This window comes from Sapajus apella, unplaced genomic scaffold, assembly GCF_009761245.1.
Source record: "Sapajus apella isolate SASKATOON/1434 unplaced genomic scaffold, GSC_monkey_1.0 scaffold90, whole genome shotgun sequence".
In the NCBI taxonomy this organism is placed as follows: Eukaryota; Metazoa; Chordata; class Mammalia; order Primates; family Cebidae; genus Sapajus; species Sapajus apella.
This window is the reverse complement of record NW_022437030.1, coordinates 352937-377429: the sequence shown is the minus strand read 5'-3', so window position 1 is coordinate 377429 and position 24493 is coordinate 352937. Positions and strand designations below refer to the sequence as shown.

Genomic DNA, 24493 nt, shown 5'->3' with positions numbered 1-24493 from the left:
CATCTTTATTTCTGCCTTCATTTCATTGTTTATCCAGTCAATACTCAGAAGCAAGTTGTTCAGTTTCCAAGTGGTTGTGTGGGTTTGAGTGTGTTTCTTGATCCAGAGTTCTAGTCTGATTGTGTTGTGGTCTGATAGACTGTTTGTCATGATTTCTGTTCTTTTGCATTTGCTGAGGAGTGATTTGCTTTCAATGATGTGGTCAATTTTAGAGTAAGTGCAATGTGGTGCTGAGAAAAATGTATATTCTATGGATTTGCGGTGGAGCGTTCTGTATATGTCTATTAGGTCAGCTAGGTCCAGCTCTGCATTCAAGTCCTGGATATCCTTGTTAATTTTCTGTCTGGTTGATCTGTCTAATATTGACAGTGGAATGTTGAAGTCTCCCACTATTATTGTGTGGGAGTCTAAATCTCATTTTAGGTCGTTAAGAACTTGCTTTATGTATCTGGGTACTCCTGTATTGGGGGTGTATATATTTAGGTTAGTTAGCTCCTCCTGTTGGATTGATCCTTTTACCATTATGTAGTGTCCTTCTTTGTCTCTTTTGATCTTTGTTGGTTTGAAGTCCATTTTATCAGAGACTAGGATTGTAACCCCTGCTCTTTTTTGTTCTCCAATTGCTTGGTAAATCTTCTTCCATCCCGTTATTTTGAGTCTATGCGTGTCTTTGTATGTGAGATGGGTTTCCTAAATACAGCACACTGATGGGCTCTTTTTATCCAGTTTGCCAGTCTTTGTCTTTTGATTGGGACGTTTAGGCCATTTACATTCAATGTTAATATTGTCATGTGTGAATTTGATCCTGCCATTTTGTTACTGGCTGGTTTTCTTTCCTGTTAGTTGACTTATTTTCTTCATTGCATTTTTGGTCTTTGCCAACTGGTTTGCTTTTGCAGTGTCTGGTACTTGTTCCTTTCTGTGCTTAGTGTTTCTTTCAGGAGCTCTTGTAGGGCAGGTCTAGTGATGACAGAATCTCTCAATAATTGCTTGTCTGTAAAGGATTTTATTTCTCCTTCACTTACAAAGCTTAATATGGCTGGATATGAGACTCTGGATTGAAAGTTCTTTTCTTTAAGGATGTCAAATATTGGCCCCCACTCTCTTGGGGCTTGTAGGGTTTCTGCCGAAAGATCTGCTGTGAGTCTGATTGGCTTCCATCTGTGGGTGACCTGACCTTTCTCTCTGGCTGCCCTTAAGCATTTTTTCCTGGTGAATCTGACGATCATGTGCCTTGGGGTTGCTCTATCTGAGGAGCATCTTTGTGGAGTTCTTTGTATTTCTTGAATTTGAAATTTGGACTGCCTTGCTAGGCTTGGGAAGTTCTCCTGGATAATATCCTGGAGCGTGTTTTCCAGCTTGGATTCATTCTCCCCATCATATTCAGGTACACCAATCAAGTGTAGATTAGGTCTTTTAACATAATCCCATATTTCTTGGAGGCTTTGTTCATTTCTTTTCACTCTTTTTTCTCTTGTCTTGCCTTCTCTTTTTATTTCATTGAGTTGATCTTCAATCTCTGATATCCTTTCTTCTGCTTGACCAATTTGGCTATTAAACTTGTGTTTGCTTCACGTAGTTCTCGTGCTGTGTTTTTCAACTCCATCAAGTTGTTTATGTTCTTCTCTAAACTTGTTAATTCCAGTTAGCATTTCATCTAACCTTTTCTCAAGGTTTTTGGTTTCTTTACATTGAGTTAGAACGTGTTCCTTTAGCTCAAAAAAGTTTGTTATTATCCACTTTCTGAAGCCTGTTTCTGTCAATTTGTCGCACTCCTCGGTCAAGTTGTGATCCTGTGTTGTTGAGGAGTTGTGATCCCTTGAAGGAGAAGAGGTGTTCTGGTCTTTGATGGTTTCATCATTTTTTGCGCTGGTTTTTTCCCATCTTTGTGGATTTACCTGGCTGTGTTGTCAGGGAGCTGCTTGATGAGGTTGCTTATCTGCCTGTGGAGGCGCTACTGGGTTTCTAGGGACTCCTTCAGGTTTCTAGGGAAGCTTCCTGTGTCTTTTTTGTTTATACTGGGAGATTAGATCCGCCTCTTCCACTGACCTGTAGGCACTGCTGGATTGTCAAGAGCACCGTCCCTTTGCTACATAGGCTTCCTGTGTTTTTTGTTAAAATATGTAGCCCAGTCCCACGCCTCTAGTGGTGGGTTGTGCCCTTCCTCCACTGGGCTGGATCATTCAGCGTTCATCTCAGACTGTGGCACTGGCTGCAAAACCCACTAGAGTCAGAGCTTCAGCCCTCTAGGTTTTGTGGGGGAGGGGAGGGACCCACCCAGCCACACCCAGCCATTTCCCCCTTTCAGCTTCCTCTCTCTCCAGTCATGGGGTAGGGACCCGCCCAGCTGCTCCAGCTTACAGCTCCCTCTCTCTGCGGGTGAAGGGAGGGGGCAAAAGCTCAGTCGCAGGCTCTTATTCAACTCTGAGCTTGTAATTCCTGGCGCTTGATGGGAAGCGCTGTATCTGTACCGGAGTGCCAGAGGGGAGCCTCTGACTCACCGGTCAGATGCACTTTCTGGGTGAAGCAGCACCCTTCCCCGCCTCAGTCTGCCCTGAGTGGGCTTTGCTAACCATCAGACCAGACCCATTGAAATGCACCTGGTACCTCGGGTAGAGCTAGGAGATCTCTAGATTTCTGTGTCTCTCTCGCTGGGTGTTGTGCACTGGAGTTGTGTCTAATCGGCCATCTTGGATCTCCTTTTCTATTTTTCTTAATTGATCTAAAAAATAATTTTGTTTAAAGTAATAATAGTAGTAGTGTACTAGGTGGTTGTAGCATATGGATAAATGACATGAAAGACAGGAATGCCATAAGAGACGGGAAGGGAAAATTGAGAGTACTCTGTTATTTACTCAAACTGGTCCTTTCCTGGAAATGACACTCAAGAGTCTCCTTTCTACTAGTTTTGTGTGATGACTCTTCCAATGAAATAGTAATGAGCTATAAAACTTAAATAACCTATGTCGTCAAAATTCAGTGGTTTCTGTTGTACCCCCCAATATACAAACACAACCACACATTTATAAAGAACTAAAGAAGAGATGCAATGAAATAAGGGTAAGGGGTAGTAAAAATAAAATGGAAAGAAACTTATAAGGACGAATCTATAAAACAAGTGAGCAAGTGAAAAAAAGATGAAAGCAAGAGAATAAATGGAAATTAAGAGAGTCATAGAAAATGGACAAGTGAAAAGTTCAAGAGCATCGGAATCATTTGTAAAGTGTGTTAGTTGTGGGGGTGTGGGGGATGGTGCACATATACAGTAAACTCCACAGTGGGTTACTCTATGAAGATTTTTTTATTATTTAAAAAATATTTATTGAGGCGATGGAGGGACAAGGGGAGGGAGAACATTAGAACAAATACCTAATGTATGCAGGGCTTGAAACATAGATGATGGATTGATAGGTGTAGCAACCACCATGGCACATGTATACCTATGTAACAAACCTGTACGTTCTGCACATGTATCCCGGAACTTGAAATTTAATAAATATATGCAGTAGAAAAATATTTATTGAACATCTACCAAATACAAACTATAATCCCAGGGACATTGAGGAGAAATGTGAAATATATTCATTGTCCTAAAGAGTATAATTTATTTGCAGAGAGAAATAAGGAAAAAAACTAAAGAACAAGATGTGCCACTAATGAAAGATATCAGAAGAGGGTTTAAAAGATGAATGACTTTTCACTACTATTCACTAGCCCTTTCTTCTATAAACTAAGGCGCCCGAATGGAGTCTTATGAAAGAACTAGGATTCCATATTCTGCAAGACTTCCTAGAAATCTGATACCCTTGACCTTGTTTACTGGATAACTGTGCATGATACTTTGCCAGGTGCTGTGAATATGAAAATATACTTAAATGAGGTTACCATCATCAACTTTATATATTAGGAGCTAGATATATACATTTCAAAATACCCTCATAAATAGTCATTACAAAGCAATAAGTGCAACAGAGTTCAGAGAAAGACCATTATTGACTGAATAGAGAAGGTAACACTTGGTGAAGGAAGTTTTCGTTTGAAGGATTGGTATACATGGACCAGAAAAAGTGAATAAGAAGAAATGCAGATGTAGTATTAGCAAAGTCAATATAATGGGAAAAGTAACAGACATACACAAAAAAATTTAACAGTCAGAAAAGAAAAATCTTGTTCTGTTTCTTAGCTCTATCGTGGACACAAAAGCTGCAACATCTTTATATGTGTTATCTTTATTTCTTAACTTCATTGAGGAAAAACTCACATTCTAGATAGAGGTTCCAATTGGTTTCACTTAGTTGCTTGGTATTTCTAAGTAACTTGGTAAATAGCCTGGAATTTCATTTTTTAATTGTTCTTTACACAAAACTTTATTTATTTATTGACAGTCTCACTCTGTCACCCATGCTGGAGTGTAGTGGCGCAATCTCAGCTCACTGCAGCCTCCGCCTCCCGGGTTCAGCCTCCCGAGTAGCTGGGATTACAGGCGTCCACCACCACGGCCGACTAATTTTTATATTTTTAGTAGAGACGAAGTTTCACCATGTTGGCCAGGATGGTCTCGATCTCCTGACCTCATGATCCATCCACCTTGGCCTTCCAAAGTGCTGGGATAAAAGGCATGAGCCACCACACCTGGCCCATTTATTATAATTAATTACAATTTAGTGAACAGTTTACTAACCATTATAGTAATACATTTGACTTAATTATGCATATTCACTAAAAGTAGTAATTGAGAAGATTTAATCCTCCTTTATTTCAAGATTTTACTGTATTTGTATTTATTTATTTGAGACAAAATCTCACTCCATCACCCAGGCTTGAGTGCAGTAGCATGATTATAACTCACTGTAGCTTCACCCTCTTGGGTGAGGCTCCAAGAGATCCCCCCACCACAGTCTCCCTAGTAGCTGGGACTACAGCTGTACAACAACACACTGACTTATTTTTTATTTTTTCTAGAGGTTTGCTGGGACTACAAGTATGTGCCAACACACAGCCTTATTTTTAATTTTTTGTAGAGGTGAGGTTTCACCACGTTGCCCAGGCTGGCCTTGAACTCTTGGGCTCAAAATATAGTTTTGGCCTCCCAAAGTGGTATATTTTACATTTTAAAGATGTCAAAAATATATATATATATATAAAATAGGCCTTTTGAATGTGGGTTTTGTTGAAAAAGAAGAAAATTTTTTAATAAAATAAAATAGGCCTAGTTGCCCATTTTTAAAAATATACTTAAATGTAAAGGATAGATAAGAAAGAACAAAAGAATGAATGATGAGTGAAAAATCTTTTAACTTCTCTGCAGGCCCAGATCTGAAAAAAAAAAAATTTAATAAAATTTTTAAAAATATTTTGAGATCTTATGGTTTCCCATCCAACATGTAAAGAGGTTGGCAGTTGTACTCTCATCCTCACCAAAAAAAAAAAACTGAAAATCAACAACTCTTCTTAGATCCATCAAAGAATGAAGACACAGGACAGACCACTGCCCCCAAAATTAGAACAGGCAAATACAGAGAATCACAGGTTACTGAGGGTAGACACCACAGCTAGAGCCAGTAACTGGTAGGAACATTTCAAGGGTGATTGACTAATTGCTAGAGACTGAGATTGAGACTAGTTTAAAACATTAAAAACTCCTGGAGGCCCATCCTTAAGAGTATCACACACTTTTTCTGAGTTTTACCTCTAAGAACCCTATCAAGTTCTCAGGGTCAAGAGCTGAGGGGAAAATGTCCTTGTGTTTGTGTGTGTGTAGAGGGAAGAGAGTAAACTTTTTTAAAAAACAAACATATACTTAGCTGGCAGAGGAGATACCATGATCACGAAGGTGGTTTTCCCAGTGACCCCTGCGATTTCCCCAAATGTGGGAAACTCGACTGCATAATTTGTGGTAGTGGGGGAATGCGTTCGCGCTCTCCCCTGGTCTCTAAATTTAAAAAAAAAAAAATTTTTAAGTAAAAAAACAGACTTCCAGAGCTATTGCTCTCCTTAACAAAGGCCTGTCTTCAAGGGAAACTATTTTACCAACATCTAACCAAGCTGGGATTTGCCAGAGTCTGTCATGAGAGAAGTGAAATACAACTCCAGCCCCCTCTAGCCTATCTCACCTAAGGGGGCTGGGAGGGGGTTGGGGAGAAAAGACGTAACAGTTAAAGGACCACAGAACACTTACTCTCCCCCGCCACCTTGCCACCACATTAATCAGTCTGCTATATAATAATAGGGATTATAGTTGAGCAAAGCTCAGGCCGTATTTCAAAATGAGTCTCTAGTGTTCCACAAGGAGAAGATGAAGAAGTCAATAACAATAAATAATAGAAAGGAGTCTCTAGGGAAACCCAAATACTACAGAGGAAACACAAATAAGCATTAGATGATGGTTTTTTTTGTTTGTTTTTTTTGTTGTTGTTTTTTTTTAATTGAGACAGAGTTTCGCTCTTGTTACCCAGGCTGGAGTGCAATGACACAATCTCGACTCACCGCAACCTCCGCCTCCTGGGTTCAGGCAATTTTCCTGCCTCAGCCTCCTTAGTAGCTGGGATTACAGGCATGTGCCACCATGCCCAGCTAATTTTTTGTATTTTTAGTAGAGACAGGGTTTCACCATGTTGACCAGGATGGTCTCGATCTCTTGACCTCGTGATCCACCCGCCTCGGCCTCCCAAAGTGCTGGGATTACAGGCTTGAGCCACCACGCCCGGCCTAGATGATGTTTTCACATCTGACATCTACAGCTGCAACTACCAGTAGATGCAGCCTAACTCATAGCTAGATAAACAAAAAACCTCACACTAAATGCCTACTTACCCTGTTCCTTTTATACATTACATTATGTACAGCTTTCAACAACAAATTATAGGGCACACTAAAAGACAAAACAAACAAAACCCACACACTCTCAATGGATAAAGCAAGTAGAAGAACCAGACCCAGTTATGGCAAAGACTGTCAAATTAGAGACACAGGGAATTTAAAATAACTGTGGGCTAAGTGTGGTGGGTCACACCTGTAATCCAGCACTTTGGGAGGCCAAGGCAGGTGGATTGCTTGAGCCCAGGGGTTCAAGACTGGGCTGGGCAACATGACACAACCCCATCTCTACAGAAATACAAAAATTAGCCAGGCATGATGGCGCTTGCCTGTAGTCTCAGCTGCACAGGAGTCTGAGGCGGGCCTTAAGCCCAGGATGTCAAGGCTGTAGTGAGTCAAGATTGCACCAGTGCACTCCAGCCTAGGGACAGACCAAGACCCTGTCTTAAATAAATAAATAAAGGTAAGGTGTGGTGGCTTATGCCTGTAATCCCAGCACTTTGGGAGGCCAGGGTGGACAGATCACCTGAGGTCAGAAGTTTCAGACCAGCCTGGCCAACATGATGAAACCCTGTTTCTAGTAAAAACAAAAAAATTAGCTGGATATAGCGGTATATGCCTATAATCCCAGCTACTTGGGAGGCTGACGCAGGAGAATTGCTTGAACCCAGGAGTTGGAGGTTGCAGTGAGCTAAGATAGTGCCACTGCACTCCAGCCTGGGTGACAGAGTGAGATTCCATCTCTAAATTAATTAATTGTTTAATTAAATAAGTGATTAATATGCTAAGAGCTCTAATGGAAAAAATACTAGAAATCAAAAACAATCTTTTGGCTTCCCTGAACCAAATTGGAAGAAGAAGAATTGTCTTGAGACGCACATAAAATACACTAAAATTAATGATAGCTAATGAGCTAAAAAAATTTTTAAAAATAACAAAAAAACTCATGATATTTTAATAAAGTTTATGAATTTGTGTTGGGCCACCTGCGGCCTGCAGGCAGTCAGTTGGACAAGTAGCTTGCTGTAATAAGAATGAAGAATGCCTTTTGATGGGCTTAGACATAGGAAAGGAAAGAATTAGTGACCTTGAAGATATGTCTATTGAAATGCCCCAAACTGAAAAGTGAAGAGAAAAAAAGAAAATACAGTTTTACCTTAATGAACATTCAGGCATGAAATGCTACACTAATGGCCCCCAATAATTCATGCCTCCTCAGTATTCATTTAGCCTCAACCCACAATAACTTTGGCCAAGAAGACATCAGCAAACATGACCCAGGTAGAATCCTGATAGCCCTTACACTGTAGGACTTGCCTTCTAGGAGTGTGGCCCTGAGATGGCATGTGAAAAAAAGCCAGGCTAGTCTCCATCAGGATGAAAGACCATAAAGAGGCAGGCCAGTGCAGTCATCCCACCAAACCCAGCCCCAGGTAACCAACCAGCTGAGTGCAGTCACATGAATAACCTAGTCAAAACAGCAGAAACTGCCCAGTCAACCCACTGAATCATGAGAAATAAAATGATTCTAGTTGTAAGCCAGTAAATTTTAGGTTCATTCGTTATACAACAATAATCGCAAGAAAGAAAGTAGTATTCTGCATTGCTTCATGAGCCAAATATGAATGAATTTACAAAGATGGAAGTGTTGACACTGACGAAAACATATGTTTGGGCAGTTCAGGCATGAGTGGATAGGAAAGGGATAGAAATGTAGAGAAGCAGGAGGTGTTTAAAAGTATATGCATAGTGACACTCACAACTTTAATCATGTCCCCTAGGAAGAAGGTACACATGAAAGAATGGACTGCTAAAGAAAATAATTAGAAAGTATTTTTGTGTTTTATGCCTATTGATAGCTAGTAATTTCCTCCAGATCTCTCCAAGTTGAGCAACATGTATTTAATAATACCTACCTAATCTAATGAACTTTTCTTTTAAAATCACGTTTCAGCAAAAATAACCTATCTTGCAATTTAGGACTAAAAACATCTCTTCTCACCTTTGGTTTTAAAGTAGTTAAGCATCTTTGATCCATGTCCCATAACTAAGCAATTTTGCTCCCTTGTCTCTTTTTTTTTCCTACTGAAATGACCACTGGTTTCCCTCTCAGAGAGGTAAGATCTCCAACATGGAAAATTAAGTGCACTAAGTAATAAGTCAAGCTTTCCCATTTAGCTCGTTTATACAACATTGTTCACTTTAGAACCCAAGGGTGGTTTTTTTTTTTATTATTAATCCAGAGGATGACAGCTGAAACATAATTGCACATAACTTCAGGAAAGTTTACCACCCTAATGCAACTCAAAAAGAACACTTACCATTAAATTGAACTTCACAAGCAATAACACCTAATGCAGTTTGTTTTTATGGGAGCTGTGTGGATTTCTTTTATTGTTTCCCTTTGTATTATTTTTCATATGCATTTGCAATGGCTTTTTGCTATTCCTTCATTAGAGGCTTTTGTGAATTAAGGATAGAAAAGCAGTTAACAAAAACTACTCAGTTCTTCAAAAAATCAAACACAAAGTTAGGATATGACTCATAAATTCCACTCCTAGGTATATTCCCAAGAGAACAGAAAACATGTTGACATTAAAAACTTGTATATGAATGTTCATAGCAGCATTATTCATAATAGCCCAAAAAGTGGAAACAGACCAAATGTCTACCAACTGATGATACAATGGAATATTATTCAGTCACAAAACCATGAAACGTGCAACAATGTGATGAACCATGCAAAACTATTCTAAGTGAATATACCTAGACACAAAAGGCCACATATTGTCCAACTCCATTGACATGAAAGGTCCAGAATAGGCAACTTCATAGAGGTAGAAAGGACAGTAGCGGTTACCAGGGGCTGGAGGAAGGAAGAAATGGGAAATAACTGCTCTTGGATGTGGGGTTTGTTTTTGTGGTGATGAATATATTCTGGAATTGGTGTCAGTTGCACAACCTTGTCAATGTACTAAAAACCACTGAATTGTACACTTTAAACGGTGGGTTTTGTGATATGTGAATTATATACCAATTTAACACAAAAGAAGAGACATAAAAACTACTCACATTCTAAATTTATAACTGGGAAGTAGGTTGACAGAACTTGAACCAGGGTTCCAAGCATCTTCATTTATTCCAAAAAAGAAATTAGAACTTCCATTAAAAACTGCTTATGGGGCCAATGTGATGGCTTACGCCTGTAATCCCAGCACTTTAGGAGGCCAAGGCAGGTGGATCACTGAGATTGGGAGTTTGAAACCAGCTTGACCAACATGGCAAAACTCTGTCTCTACTAAAAATATAAAAATTAGCCAGGTGTGGTGGCACACAATTGTAATCCCAGCTACTTGGGAGGCTGAGGTGGGAGCATCACTTGAAGGAGGCAGAGGTTGCAGTTAGCTGAGATAGCACCACTGTACTGCTTTGTAGTTACAAAGCACTTTTATAATTCATTGGAAGTTAAGTACTAGTATGAGGTAATTGCCTCACCGAATCTGTGCAGTAGATGATGTTGTTTGGTATTGTTACTCTAATTCTACAGATGAGGAAACATTCCATTATATTTTCATTTTTGTATCCTTCAGCATCTCCAGGTCAAGGTTTTGTCTCTCTTTCATCTGTGTAAAAGGCATACAGTGTATATTCACTAAATGTTTAGATGAATGAATAAACAAACTAAGGCTCGGGGGGTCAAGGGATTACTAGAGATCAAAGCAGTGTTAAGTACATACCTTTGGCATTCAAATCCCATGTGTTTTTCATAATACCATATTTACAAGTCTCCTGTGTTCCCTGCACATTTGTTCAAGCCCCATTATATAAGCTTATATCATGTTATTATTCAAAGCCCAAATGGATGTTTTCCACAGTAATCATTGACATGGTATATTATAAGACCTCAAGGAAAGCTTAAATTATACAACTGCACAAATTTGTTATTTACTCCTAAACCTTCAGTTTAGTAAAGCAGACATCTACTAAGTGCCTACTGTGTGCCAGCCACTATACTGTATTCCCCAGGAATAGAGCATGAAAATGAATAATTAGCTTGACTGGAATCACCTAAGCAGCTTTATTAATGAATCTCCTTTCTGTCTACTGCATGTTTCATCACTTCATCCTGTCAGCTATCTATAAACTGAGTTCAGATGTAATTCAAAATATGCCAGAGGAGTAACAGTCAGGCAGTGAATCCTTTATTTGCAATCATAACTCAACTTTCAGGAAAAGAGGACAACCATTGTTTTAAGAAGTTTTCCATAAACAGTGATGATCCTAACTTCCAAAATCTAAGAACCCAGCATTTGAGCATGCAGCCTCACAAATTCCCCATATACTATTCACTTAGGATAATTTAAGATCTTTCTTTCTGGAGCCACATTCTAGAGCACCTGTACCACCACATACTTTTAAAAGGTATTAACCACTTCTCTCATGGTTTATGGCTTTCAGTGAAGACAGCTTATTTCTTGTCCTTACGCTGAGCACTAATTAGGACTGTTTAAAAACCAGGAGCATTTATATAGTGACACTAAAGTAACATAGGTCTTGCATTTGTAATTTTATCACGAAATCCACTCACATTGAAAACTAGATTTTCCCAAAATCCAAGTAAAATGGTGTGCCTTAGCTGTATAGTCCAGGAGATGATTTTACCATCAGGCAAAGACCAGCTGCTTTGTTCTTTTTTTCTGTGTGGGTAACCATCCATTTAGTTAAAATCAACAAATTTTAAAACAGAAAAATAAGAGGATAAGCTGTGTGATTTAACAAGTATCTTAAATGTCAAGTGACAATAGCCTAAAACTTCTCCAAATTTTAAAATTAAATGTTAATATTTTTATTCTTCTCAGTCATAATATCTTTTGGCTTTTTTTATATTCAAAATCTATTTTGTCCTTTTTTGTTTTCACTTCTGAATTCTGGGGTCAAATTATAATATGGTATTGCACAATTAAGTTTATCCTGTTAACAATAAATAGCCTCTTACCAATTACTGTACTCTATATATAGAAATTAGTTATCCAAATAGCTAAATACTTAAGCAGTTAATTTAAATGTTAAAAATCATCACTGCTGTAATACATTTCATCACTTCCTTTCTTTGTCCAATATTCTAGCTTAGTTGATAACCTGTATTTAAAAGGTGATCCCTGGGATATTACTGGAAATTATTCTAATACAATAACTATGATCTTCTGTTATCCAGAATGTTCAGGGCATTGGGTGCTCAGATCAAAACAAATATTTAAATAAGAAGTCATTAAAATCACCTTATTTTTTTAATTGATGTCTATAGAATTACAATATGTATGTGCAACATCTAACATACATATTCTTTTCTAAAAGTTTACATGTCAGTTGTTTGATACATGGAACATCTTTTTTGTACATATTTAAACATATCAAGGAAATAATTGCATTATCAGAGTGACCGTAAATACCAATGTAATTGCTAGACTTTTTCCTGGCTAGACCATCTGATTTGATAGACATTTATAATGAGCCTCATCATATTAAATAAAACAAATTATTACTCCAAGTTGGCATTTGGAAACAAGGGACTATGATAATTGTATAGCTGGGAAGATTTTAATAGATACATCAGCCTGGTGATGTGGCTCACACCTATAATCCCAGCTACTCAGCAGGCTGAGGCAGGAGGATCACTTATGCCCCAGAGCTTGAAACCAGCCTGGGCAAGATAGTGAGACCCCTTCCCTTAAAAAATTTTAAAAATAAAAATAGCCAGATAAGATGTCATGTGCCTATATTCCCAGCTACTCTGGAGATTAGGCGAGAGGATCACTTGAGCCCAGGAGTTCAAGGCTGCAGTAAACTAGGATCACACCACTGTACACTATACTCCAGCCTGGGTGACAGAGTAAGATCCCCAACTCTGTTTAAAAACAAAAAAAGAAGAAGAAGTTGTATGAGAAACCCTATTAGCAATGCAATTAAAGTAGACTAGCAGCAAAGGAAAGCAAGTGATAGTGTGTTTTTTAATTATTAATTTTATCACTTATCCAAAAGGCTTGAACCAATACTGATTACTCTGATAATTTTTGTATGAGAAAACAAACATATCAATACCTGGAACATAGTCTTTCTCCATCCCATCCTGCTACAAGGAAGAAGAATTGCATATCAGTCACCTAATGGGCAAAGAACACATTGATTAGGGAATATCTGTCACTTTTAGTTGAAAGACTCAAGACAGCTATGCCCATATAACAAAATATGATTCTCTTAGGCAGCTAGAAAATTAGAAACAGACCATTAAAATGTACATGGCCAATTAGTAAGAGGAAGTGCCACTGGCCAAGTCATTTGTAGGTTAAAGTCCCTATGTAATGAAATATATTTAATATTAAAGCTATCTGTGAATATATTTTTCTTTCAAAGTCTTCACTTTTCTTAACTTCTATCATTCCTGTTATCATCCAGCTTGCCATTCTCAAAATTACTTATCTTCCTCACAAAAAAAAACTATTATCTTCTGTCTGATACTCTTACTCATATTTTCTTATTCAAAAATATATTACAATCACACCAGGTGGAACAAAACCATGGTGTTTCTCTTAGAATCCCCCTACAAGTAATGAGAATAGTCCTGAAATTTTCACTCTGCCAAGTGTAACCTTTTTAACTATCTAGAATGAGCCAGAGAACTTGAGCTTAGTAGTGTAGGTCACAGGCTAGTCCATAGCCACAGTGTCTTTTTCAAAATCTTACCTGCAGGGATATAACCAGATTAAACTCTTCCTCAGCAAATTAGCATCCTTCATTGAAGATCAACAACCAGGCTCATTCCCCAGAGAACTGCATAAACAGCCCAGGCTTTAGGTCAGTTGGAACCTCCCAAAGCCCAACCTGTGCTCAGTGAGCTCAGATGCCACACCCATGAAGCACAGCCTGGACTTGTAAACATCAGCCAGGCACGGTGGCACACACCTGTACTCCGAGCTACTTAGGAGGCTGAGACAGAAGAATCCCTTGAGTCTGAGGCTTCAGTGCTCTACAGTCACACCTGTGACTAACCACTGCACTCCTACCTGAGCCACACAGCAAGACCACATCCCAAAAAAACTGCTACAAACATGCCATGGTAGCTGGAACCTTTGACTGGGTATACAATGTTACTGATTCCCAGAACATGTATCATAGGACCCCACAAATAGGATAGAGAGGCAAGGAATAACAGGAGCAACTGGCATTGGAGAGGTTGCTCCATGTCATTAGAAGTTCTTTTCTATATAAGACAAATACCACACTTCTTTTCTTCTGAAGACAGTATCTTGGATGATGATGATAAAGGCTAAAGGGCATGTGATTTGGAATTAGGCTGCTAAAATTAAATCCCAGCTCTATGTAATGAAATATATTAACATTAAAGCTATCTATAAATATATTTTTACTTCAAGGTCATAGCTTCACTTTTCTTAAATGTCTTTTAATTAAAATTAAAATAATTTCTTTAATTAAATCAAATGTTTTATGTGGTTGATTTAATTAAAATTTAGATTTAATTTTTTGATTTTTGGCACATTGTAAGCATTCAAAACCTGCCAAATCTTTTATTACTTCTTATAGAAAATCTTCTAATTTTTATACTTTATGCTCTCTTGGTGTTCTTTGTCTCCATTTTAATTAATGTCAATATAGTATTGTTTCAGATGCCGTGATTATCAGATACGATGGCAGATTGTTTCAGATATTGTTAATCATCAATTTAAGATTAACAAATACTTCTTGGAACTATTTTCTCTTCGAGTTACATAAAACATGGATTATTTGAATGTGTCCTTTTATCTTATTTTCATAGAGAGATTATTTTTCCTCAACTCAGGCAGTGCAAGAAGAGTTGCAGGTATTACCATTAGATAACAATTCCTTGTGGTTTAAGACCTTTCACTGAGGCTGGGTGCAGTGGCTCATGCCTGTAATCCCAGCACTTTGGGAGACTGAGGCAGGTGGATTACCCAAAGTCTGGCGTTTGAGACCAGCTTGGCCAACATGGTGAAACCCCATCTCTACTAAAAATATGAAATTAGCCAGTCATAGTGGTGCATACCTGTAATCCCAGCTACTCAGGAGGCTGAGGCAGGAGAATCGTTTGAACCTGGGAGGTGGAGGCTGCAGTGAGCCGAGATCGTGCCACTGCATTCCAGCCTGGGTAAGACACAGCAAGATTCCATGAGGGGTATGGAGGGGGGGACCTTTCAGAGAAACAGATTTCAGTGTTCTGTTGACTCAGAAACACATATACACATACTCATGTTCACATACCAAGAAACATAAGTTTTCCGTGACCTTTTTCTTCAGCTAGTGAGTTTTTCCCTTGCACTCCTCCTACCTGTTATATCAGCGTGTATATATTATTTAAGTTCTATTTTTGACAAATAGATGTCAGAGCTAGAGTTATGATACACTTCCTATCTAGTATTTGTAGATGCAAAGTTGGCTTTAATACCTTTCCTAAAAATAGAATGCATGGGAATTATTACAATTTAATTTATCTCCTATACTGCCTTGTTAATCAATTCAGGATCCTAAATTACAACATATCCTGCTTTAGAATGACATTAATCAGTCAAAGTTGCATGTCACTATAGTATTCTCATGGAGAATAAGAACAAAGCAACCTTGAAAACTGTTATTTTTTAAAAATTACATAAATAACATGTACTTGAACTATATTGGTAAATCAGACTATAATGAAAACCTAGACAAACGCACATAGACTTTGAATCTGGTGGTGGGAGTGTCTGATATCACAAATGCCTTTTATGTATTTATTATAGAATATTCAAAACTTATCACTGATACTTTACCTTTGGGTAGATAATTGAGATGTGCTAACATTTATGTGGTATAAATTAATAATAGTATTTTTTTGTTGTCTAATACCACATTTCAACTGGAATATGTTACAAGTGTCACGTCTGACACAGTTGGAGGATTAAAATTTCTTTCAATTCTTCATTAATTTAACAAAAATATATTGGGTGGCTAATACATGCCAGGCCTGTTCCAGGCTCTTAGAATATAGAAGTGAAATAAAACAGACTCAAATCTCAGCCCTCAGAGATTGCATTCTAGTGGGGGAAGACAGACAATAGGCATAATAAGTTGGTCATGTAATACTGTCTGGTGTTAGGCAGTGATGAGTACTGTGGGGTGGGAGGAAAAGGGAAAACAGAGTAAAAGGGATTGGGACTGCGGGGCAAGAGAGTCATCAGTTGTATGTAGGATTATCAGAGCAAGCCTCTCTGAGAAGATATCATTTGAACAAGGGTTTGAAGAAGGTAAGGGAGTTAGACATGTAATTATCTTTGGAAGGATATTCCAGGCAAAGAAGAAAGCCAGTGCAAAGGCCCTAAGGTATAAGCACTCCTGGAATTTCCAAGGAACAGTGAAGAGGCCAGTAAGTTGCAGTAGAATGAAAGAGGGAGGTTACAGAATAGAAAATGAAGCCACAGTTAAATGGGAGGTGTAGAGTGTACACTCACTAGGATATAGGGCAAGACTGTATTCTGAGTGAAGCTGCGTCCTGTAAGAGGAACAATCATTAAAGCAAGGAAACCAACTAGAAGCTATTAAAATACTTCAGTTCAGGAACATACCTATTTGGGGTACATAGTAAGAATAATGCAAAAGTTGGTGGCGGCTTGGGACCAAGGTGGTAGCAGTGGAAATAGAAATGAGTGTCTAGAGTGTGTATATATTTTAAATTGTGGATATATATTCAAATTGAATATAGGTTACAAGAAAAAGAGAGGCTCATAACTGTAACTATAGGGTTACTGGCATGACCACGTGAAAAGAAGGAGTGGCCATAATTGAGATGGAGCAGGGAAGGGAGGGGTAATAAAATCAGGGATTATGGGGGTTTTTTGTTGTTTTGTTTTGTTTTGTTTGAGATGGAGTCTCACTCTGTTGGCCAGGCTAGAGTGCAATGGCCCGATTGTGGCTCACTGTAGCCACTGTCTCCCAGGTTCAAGCAATTCTTCTGCCACAGCCTCCTGAGTAGCTGGGACTACAGGCACGTGCCTGGCTAATTTTTTTGTATTTTTTAGTAAAGACAGAGTTTCACCCTGTTGGCCAGGCTGGTCTTGAACTACTGACCTCAGGTGATCCACCCACCTCAGCCTCCCAAAGTGCTGGGATTAAAGGTGTGAACCCTGGGGATTAGGCTTTGACTATATTAAGTTGGTAATATGTATTAGACATTAAAATATTGATATTTAGCATTTAGTTGGATATGAGAGCCTAGAGTTCAGAGATTGGCATTCTATGGCTGGAATTATACATTTGGGAGTGGTGAAGACTAACCTAAGTCAAGTTAATTGTATATAACTCTTAGGTTCTTTTGGCAATAACTGTAGCTGTCAAAGAATGTAGTTATCAAGCATTGGTAACTAATTTCCTTACTACCAGTAAACATAAAAGAAAATAACGAAATTCTGTGCAAATGAAGACATTAATGAAATAAACATTCATTAGCAAGCAGATACAAAACTATTCATATGTTTTATATGCTCTCTGAATAATGAGGTACTCCAGCCACTACTTTGCATGAATAGTTCACTTATGGAAGATAAGACATGTATCAGCAAAACTAAAAAATATTTTGAGATAACTAAAAACAAGCAAAGCCACAACATACCAAAATATATTGGATGAAGCAAAAGCAGTACTGAGATGAACTTTTATGGCTGTAAATGCAGTGTTTAAAAAAAAAAGTATTCAAATTAGTAACCTAATTTTACACCATAACAAACTTGAAGACCAAAGTAAATGCTAAGCCAGCAGGAGGATGAAAATAATAAAGATTTCAGCAGAGATAAATGAAATAGAGAAAAACAATAGAGAAGCACAGGAATCAAAAGTTGGTTCTTTGAAAAGATCAACAAAATTGACATTCTGTTAGCTAGACTGAGTTTAAAAAAAAGAGAAAAGGCAAATAACTAAAATCAGAAATGAACAACGGGACTTTGCTACTGACCTTATAGAAATTTAAAGGATTATAAGATAACAGTATGAACAACTGCATATCAACAAATTAGACAATCTAGGCCAGGCACAGTGGCTCACACCTGTAATCCCAACACTTTGGGAGGCCAAGGCATGAAGATTGCTTGAGGCTAGAAGTTTGAGATCAGCCTAGGCAACACAGTGAGTCCTTGTCTCTACAAAAAAATTAAAAATTAGCCAAGTGTGGTGGCATGCACCTGTAGTCCTAGCTACTCAGGAGGCTTAAGCCCAGGAGTTCAAGGCTGCAGTGAGCGATGATTTTGCCACTACACTCCAGCCTGTGTGGTAGAGCAAGACCCTGTCTCAAAAAAAAAAAAAAAAAAAAAGCCAGGCGCAGTGGCTCATGCCTGTAATCCCAGCACTTTGGGAGGCTGAGGCAGGCAGATCATCTGAGGTCAGGAGTTCGAGACCAGCCTGGCCAACATGACAAAACCCATCTCTACTAAAAATACAAAAATTAGCTGGGTGTGGTAGTACATGTCTATAATCCCAGCTACTTGGGAGGCTGAGGAGGAGAATCACTGGAACCCAGGAGGTGGAGGTTGCAGTGAGCCCAGATTGCACCATCACACTCCAGCCTGAGCAACAGTGCAAGACTGCATCTCAAAAAAAATACCAAAAAAAAATGTATTTCCGAGAAACACATACAATACAAAACAGACCCAAGAGGAAATAGACAATGTCAATAGACCTGTATGTAACAGATACAGAGATTCAATCAGTAATCGAAAACCTGAAAAAGAAAACTCAAGGACCAGTTGGCTACACTGATGAAATTCTACCAACAATTTAAAAAATAATTGCATCACTGTTACTCAAACTTTTACAAAAACTAAAAGAGTGAATACCCCCTAACACATTCTGTGATGCCAGCATTACTCTCATACCAGATGGAGACAAGATACCACAAGAAAGCTACAGACAAAAATCTCGTATGAATATTAATACAAAAATCTTCAACAAAGTATTACCAAGCAAAATCCAATAGCACAATAAAAGCTTTTATACATTATGACCAAATGGGATTTGTCCCAGGACTGTAAACATTGTTCAGCATAAGACAGTCAATCAGTATAATACATGGCATTAATAGAACTAAGGGAAAAATAATACATGATCATTTCAATAGATACTAAAAACAATTTGACAAAACTCAACATCCTTTTATAATGAAAACATTCAGCAAACTAGGAATAGAAGGGAACTTCCTTAACATCATCAAGAGCATTTTTAAGAAAAATCACAGCTGATATCATCCTATATGGTGAAAAACTGGAAGCATTTCTTCTAGGATCAGGAACAACATGAGGATGCCCACTTTCACTCCTGCTATTCTGCTTTTTACTAGAATTCCTACACATAGCAATTTAGCCAGAAAAAGAAATAAAAGATTTCTAAATCTGAAAGGAAGATGCAAAACGATTTCTATTTGCAGATGACATGATTTTCTGTATATAGAAAATCTCATGTAACTCACAGAAAAAAATACTACTGCAGCTATTAAACAAATTCAGCAAAGTTATAGGGAACAAGATCAACACCCAAAAATCAGTTGTTTCCATATACCAGAAATGAACAGTCTAAAAAGAAGTTTTTAAAAAAGAAAAAAAAAGACAGTTTCTTTTTTTTCAACAACATCTAGAAGAATGAAACACCTAGGAATATATTTAACCATGAAATTGAAAAATTTATCCACTGAAAACTAGAAAACATTGCTGACAGAAATTAAAGAAAATCTAATAAATGGAAAGACATCCCATATTCATGGATTGGAAAACTTTAAGATAGCAATATTCCCCAAAACAATCTACAGATTCAGGTGGTCTGTTTGCAGAAATAAAAAGCCAATCTTCAAATTGATACAGAACTGTAAGGGCCTCAATAAAAACCAAAAAAAATTGAAAAACAAAAGCAAAGCTGAGATAACTTACACTTTCCAAATTCAAAACTTAATACAAAGCTACAGTAATCAACAAGCATAGTGCCAACATAAAGACAAACATATAAACCAATGGAAGAAAACTGAGAGTCCATAAATAAATTCAAACCTCTATGGCAAATTAATTTTTGACAAGAGTACCAAGACCATTTAATGGAGAATGAAGAGTACCTTTAATGGGTCATACTAGAACATCTGTGTAATGACATGCAAAAAAAAAAAAATTAGTGAGACTCCATATAAAATAATTAACTGAACATGGATCAATGACTTCAATATAAGGAGTAAGATTACAGAATTCTTAGAAGCAAACATAGGAATAGATCTGCTTTTCCTCAGATTTGGCAGTGGGTTCTTAGATTTGACACCCAAAGCACTAGTAACAAAATTTAAAAATAGATTAGCTTCTTCAAAAATGTAAAGCTTTTGTCCTATAAAAAACATTTTTAGCCAGGTGCAGTGGCTCATGCCTATAATCCCAGCACTTTGGGAGGCCACAGCATAAGGATTGCTTAAGTCCACGAGTTTGAGACCAGCATGGGCAATATAGTGAGACCTCATCTCTCCAGGAAAAAAAATATATATTATTAGCCAGAGGCCGTGGCATACTCCTGTGCTCTCAGCTACTCAGGAAGCTGAGCTGGGATCACTAAGCCCAGGAGATCAAGGCTCCAGTGAGCTGTGATTGTGCCACTGCAATCCAGCCTGGGTTACAGAACAAGACCCTATCTCAAAATTTAAAAAAAAAAAAAAAATTTTTTCAACAAACTGAAAAGGGAGTAAATATTTGCAAATCTTATCTCTGATAAGGTTCTAGTGTCCAGACTATAAAAAGAATGTTTACAATTCAACAACAACACGAACAGCCCTATTATAAAATGGGCAGTGGACTAGACATTTATGCAAAGAAGATATACAAGTGGCCAATAAGCACAGAAGATAATGTCCTACATAATTGGTCATGAAGAAAATGCAAATCAAAAACAGACTGAGTTACCACTTCAAACACTAAGAGGGCTTTAATTAAAAAGACAGAAAATGACATGTCAGCAAGGCTGTGAAAAATAGGAACCCTCATACATTGCTGGTGGGAATGTAAAATTGTCCACTTGCTATGAAAAACAATATGGCAATTCCTCAAAAAATTAAACCTAGAATTACCATATGATCCAGGATTTCTGCTTCTTAATATATACTCAAAGAATTGAAAGCAGGGTCTCAAAGAGGTATTTACACATCCATGTTCATAGCAGCACTACTAATAATAGCCAAAAGGTGGAAACATCTGAAATGTCCACCAATAGTTGGATAGATAAACAAATCAAGGTATATACATAAAACAGAATATTATTTTTCCATAAGAAGGAATGAAGTACTGATACTTACTACAACTTATATGACCCTTGAAAACATTATGCTAAGTAAAAGAAGCCAGACACAATTGCTCACATGTATGGTACCTTTTATATGAGCTATCTAGGGTAGACAAATCCATAGACAGTGAAAGCAGATTTAGAGGTTACTGGGGGAAAGGGGTAGGGGGAGTAATTACTTAACTGGTACAGGGTGTTGTTATAGAGTGATGAAAAGTTTTGCAAAGGAGAGAGAACTGATAGTTGCACAACATTGTGAATACTCTAAAGGCCATTTGATTTTACACTTTTAAATGGTTAATTGTATGCTATGTGAATTTCAGCTCAATTGGAAAATAAGAATGGATTGAAATGGATGCTTTCATTGAAAGCTAATGGAAATGTAAAGTGATACAACCTCTCTTTAGGAAACAGGTTTTCTATATTTAAGATAGGTGTTAAACTTACTACTCTTTGATCCAGTATTCTGTATCTAGGAATGAAAGAAACTAATCTGGATACAAACAAATATTGATTTGCAGAGATATTCACTAAAGTATTCTTTTTTTAATAGTGAAGGATTAGGAAAAATCCTTTATCTCCAAAAATAAGGAATTAACTTTTAAATAAGATATTATATAGGCAGGAAAATTATATTTTTGTAATGTCTGTGTAGGTATCACTTTGGAAAAATAACTTTAATAGTATACATAATAATACATGTCTTTTACACTGTGTTTCCTTTGGCTTTCTCTTAATGGGATTTTGGTATTTTCATCATTTTTCTCTCTGCTTATCTATTTTTAAAGAATTTTCATGATGACTAAATACTCATGAATAATACTGAGTGAAAGTAATACTAAACTATGCTAAAATGTGTTTATTTGTTCATGCACATTCCTTGGAGAAAAAAGTATGTGACTAAAAGTATGCTAAAATGTAATGATGATTATCTCTTTATTTGAAGTTGTTGGATAATTTTACTTTATTCTTTATTACTATTCTCCTTAATAATTTTAAGCTTTCTTATTGCATAGGCAATTTTAATAGTATAAACAGGAAAACAGAAGCCTAGTTTGATGTCTTGTGGACAAAAAGAGTCAACTTTAAGTCTTTTAACATAAGGGATGGTGGAGACCAAGGTTTTATCAGTGAAGATGAAGGCTCCAGATAGCAGGCTTCAAATAGAGTAGATTGTAAATGCTTCTTATCAGACTTAAAAAGTCTATTCTATCAGTCTTAAGGTCTTTGTATTGCTGTTAATGCTGGTCAGCTGTGCCTGAATTCCAATAGAAAGGAGAATATAATGAGGCATGTCTGACCCTCACTTCCCATTCATGGCCTGAACTAGTTTTTCAGGTTAACTTTTGAATGCCTGAGGAGATTGTCCATCAGTTAGTTGTGAGGCTTAGAATTTTATTTTTGGTTTACTTCTGTTAAGTCAGTCTTTGCTAGTAGTGTAATGAAATCAGCTGTTTAATTTTTATTTTTGTTTGTTTTTGAGACAGGGTCTCTGTCTCCCAGGCTGGAGTGCAGTGGTGCAATCACATCTCACTATAGCCTCAACCTCCCCATGCTCAGGTGCTTCTCTTCCCTCAGCTCCAAAGTAACTAAGACTACAGGCAAAAGCGACCATGCCTGGCTAATTTTTGTATTTTTTGTAGAGACAGGGTTTCACCACATTGCCCATGCTGGTCTCAAAGTCCTGTGCTCAAGCAGTACACCTGCCTTGGCCTCCCAAAGTGTTGGAATTATAGGTCTGAGCCACCGTGCCCAGCCTGTGTTTAATTTTTAATTCAACTCTCTAAGAATAAATTTTATCTTAACAAAGATAGCTAACATAATTATTTACTATGTGAGATACTCTACTTTTAAACACTATCTTTCAATCAGCACAATTCCACAAGGTGGACTAATTCTACATCCCATGCTGTTCACAATACTATTTTCCAGTTTCAGATACATTGTTAATCTAAATGCCTATCCTTAAATTCATGTTCCCTTCCATTATACCTTACTATTTCCAGTTTAAGAACTATATCATCAGGTAAATATACTTTCCAGTGATTGCATATTTTTTATAACATTAGTGATGTTTAGCAGAGCCCCCTTGAATATTAAAATATTTATATATTAACTTTGTCATTTAAATGTTAAGTTTAAGCATGTAGAAGAATACCTGGGAAATACATATTCTATAAAAGTGAATGACAGTAGGAAAAGATTGACTATTGGAATGGCAGTGTGAGGACCACATCAACTTACTCTCCCAGAGCCGCCCCAAAAAAAACAACAAAAAAATACTGGCCAACCATATAATATCCACCATTTCAGAACTCTGGAAATTAACCAAAGCCACAGAATGGACTGAGTATTGTCTATTCTAGGGAAAACTATTGATCCTTGATAAGACACAGATTCTGTAGCATTTTTAACCTGGAGCTACTCTCATCCTGCCTCCCTTCTCAATTGAGTAGTGTAGTAGCCATGGAAAGCCAGCAGCTTCACAGCCAATGGATATGACTGACCTCCTTGGAGCTGCATGAAAATCTCTATCCCTATTACTATTAAAATTTTGTCTGAAGTAGCAACTCCCTGGAAAACCTTCATTCTCGGTATCTTGGCTATTTCATTTGACTAGGTCATTACCAAAAACAACAGTAATCTATCAGCAACATCTCAGCTACCAGAGCCTGTGATTAAAGGTGGAGGAAACAAGATCCTGGTCAAAACAGAAGAGGAATTCTTAGAAAACTGGAAAACTTAGGCAGCTTTGAAAAGCTACAACATATTCTTGGGGATCTAGAAGACTTTCAAATTCCTAGAAAGGAAAACACCTCATTCAAATACTCAGCTCCCTTCTGCTTCACCATGTAGCCCTACGTAAGCAGGAAATGAAAACTAAGGCTGTCCATTAAACTGTCTGAACTTTGAAGACATGCCTTCACACACAAATCGCTTTGACAAAGAGTGGAAGATGTACAGGCAAGGTATGTAGGGAAATCCTACAACAAATCACTGGCTGACCACTAAATAATACTGACCCAAGTATGCCAAGTAGGAAGCCAGATATAGAATAAAAACTTTAAAAATAAAAATTAAAAAAAACTTGGGGGCAACCACTTCAGGAAATACAGAATGCACAGAATTCACTAAATGAAAAAAAAAAAAGCTACTAAACAAATAAACAGTAACAAAAACAACAAACCCTTGGGTGGGGTTACGTGATACCACAGTTGTCACTATTATCTTAAAGGTCCAGTTTTCAACAAAAATTATAAGACCTACAAAGAAACAGGAAAGTATGCTAATACATATTTCTTTAAAAAAAAAAAAAAGACAA

At 37.4% G+C, this 24493-nt stretch overlaps 1 protein-coding gene, 1 long non-coding RNA gene and 1 pseudogene across 2 annotated transcripts in view; all 3 read left to right on the top strand.

Moving 5' to 3' along the window:
• ITFG1 (integrin alpha FG-GAP repeat containing 1) overlaps positions 1–24493 on the top strand; it is a 295251-nt gene that overhangs the window by 261763 nt on the left and 8995 nt on the right. The gene's annotated exons all lie outside the window — the stretch shown is intronic.
• LOC116534952 lies at positions 5797–5928 on the top strand (annotated as a pseudogene).
• On the top strand, positions 7482–23968 carry LOC116534861. The gene is made up of 3 exons (XR_004261921.1): positions 7482–8546; positions 21579–21585; positions 23957–23968. It is a non-coding gene; the product is annotated as an uncharacterized LOC116534861 (long non-coding RNA).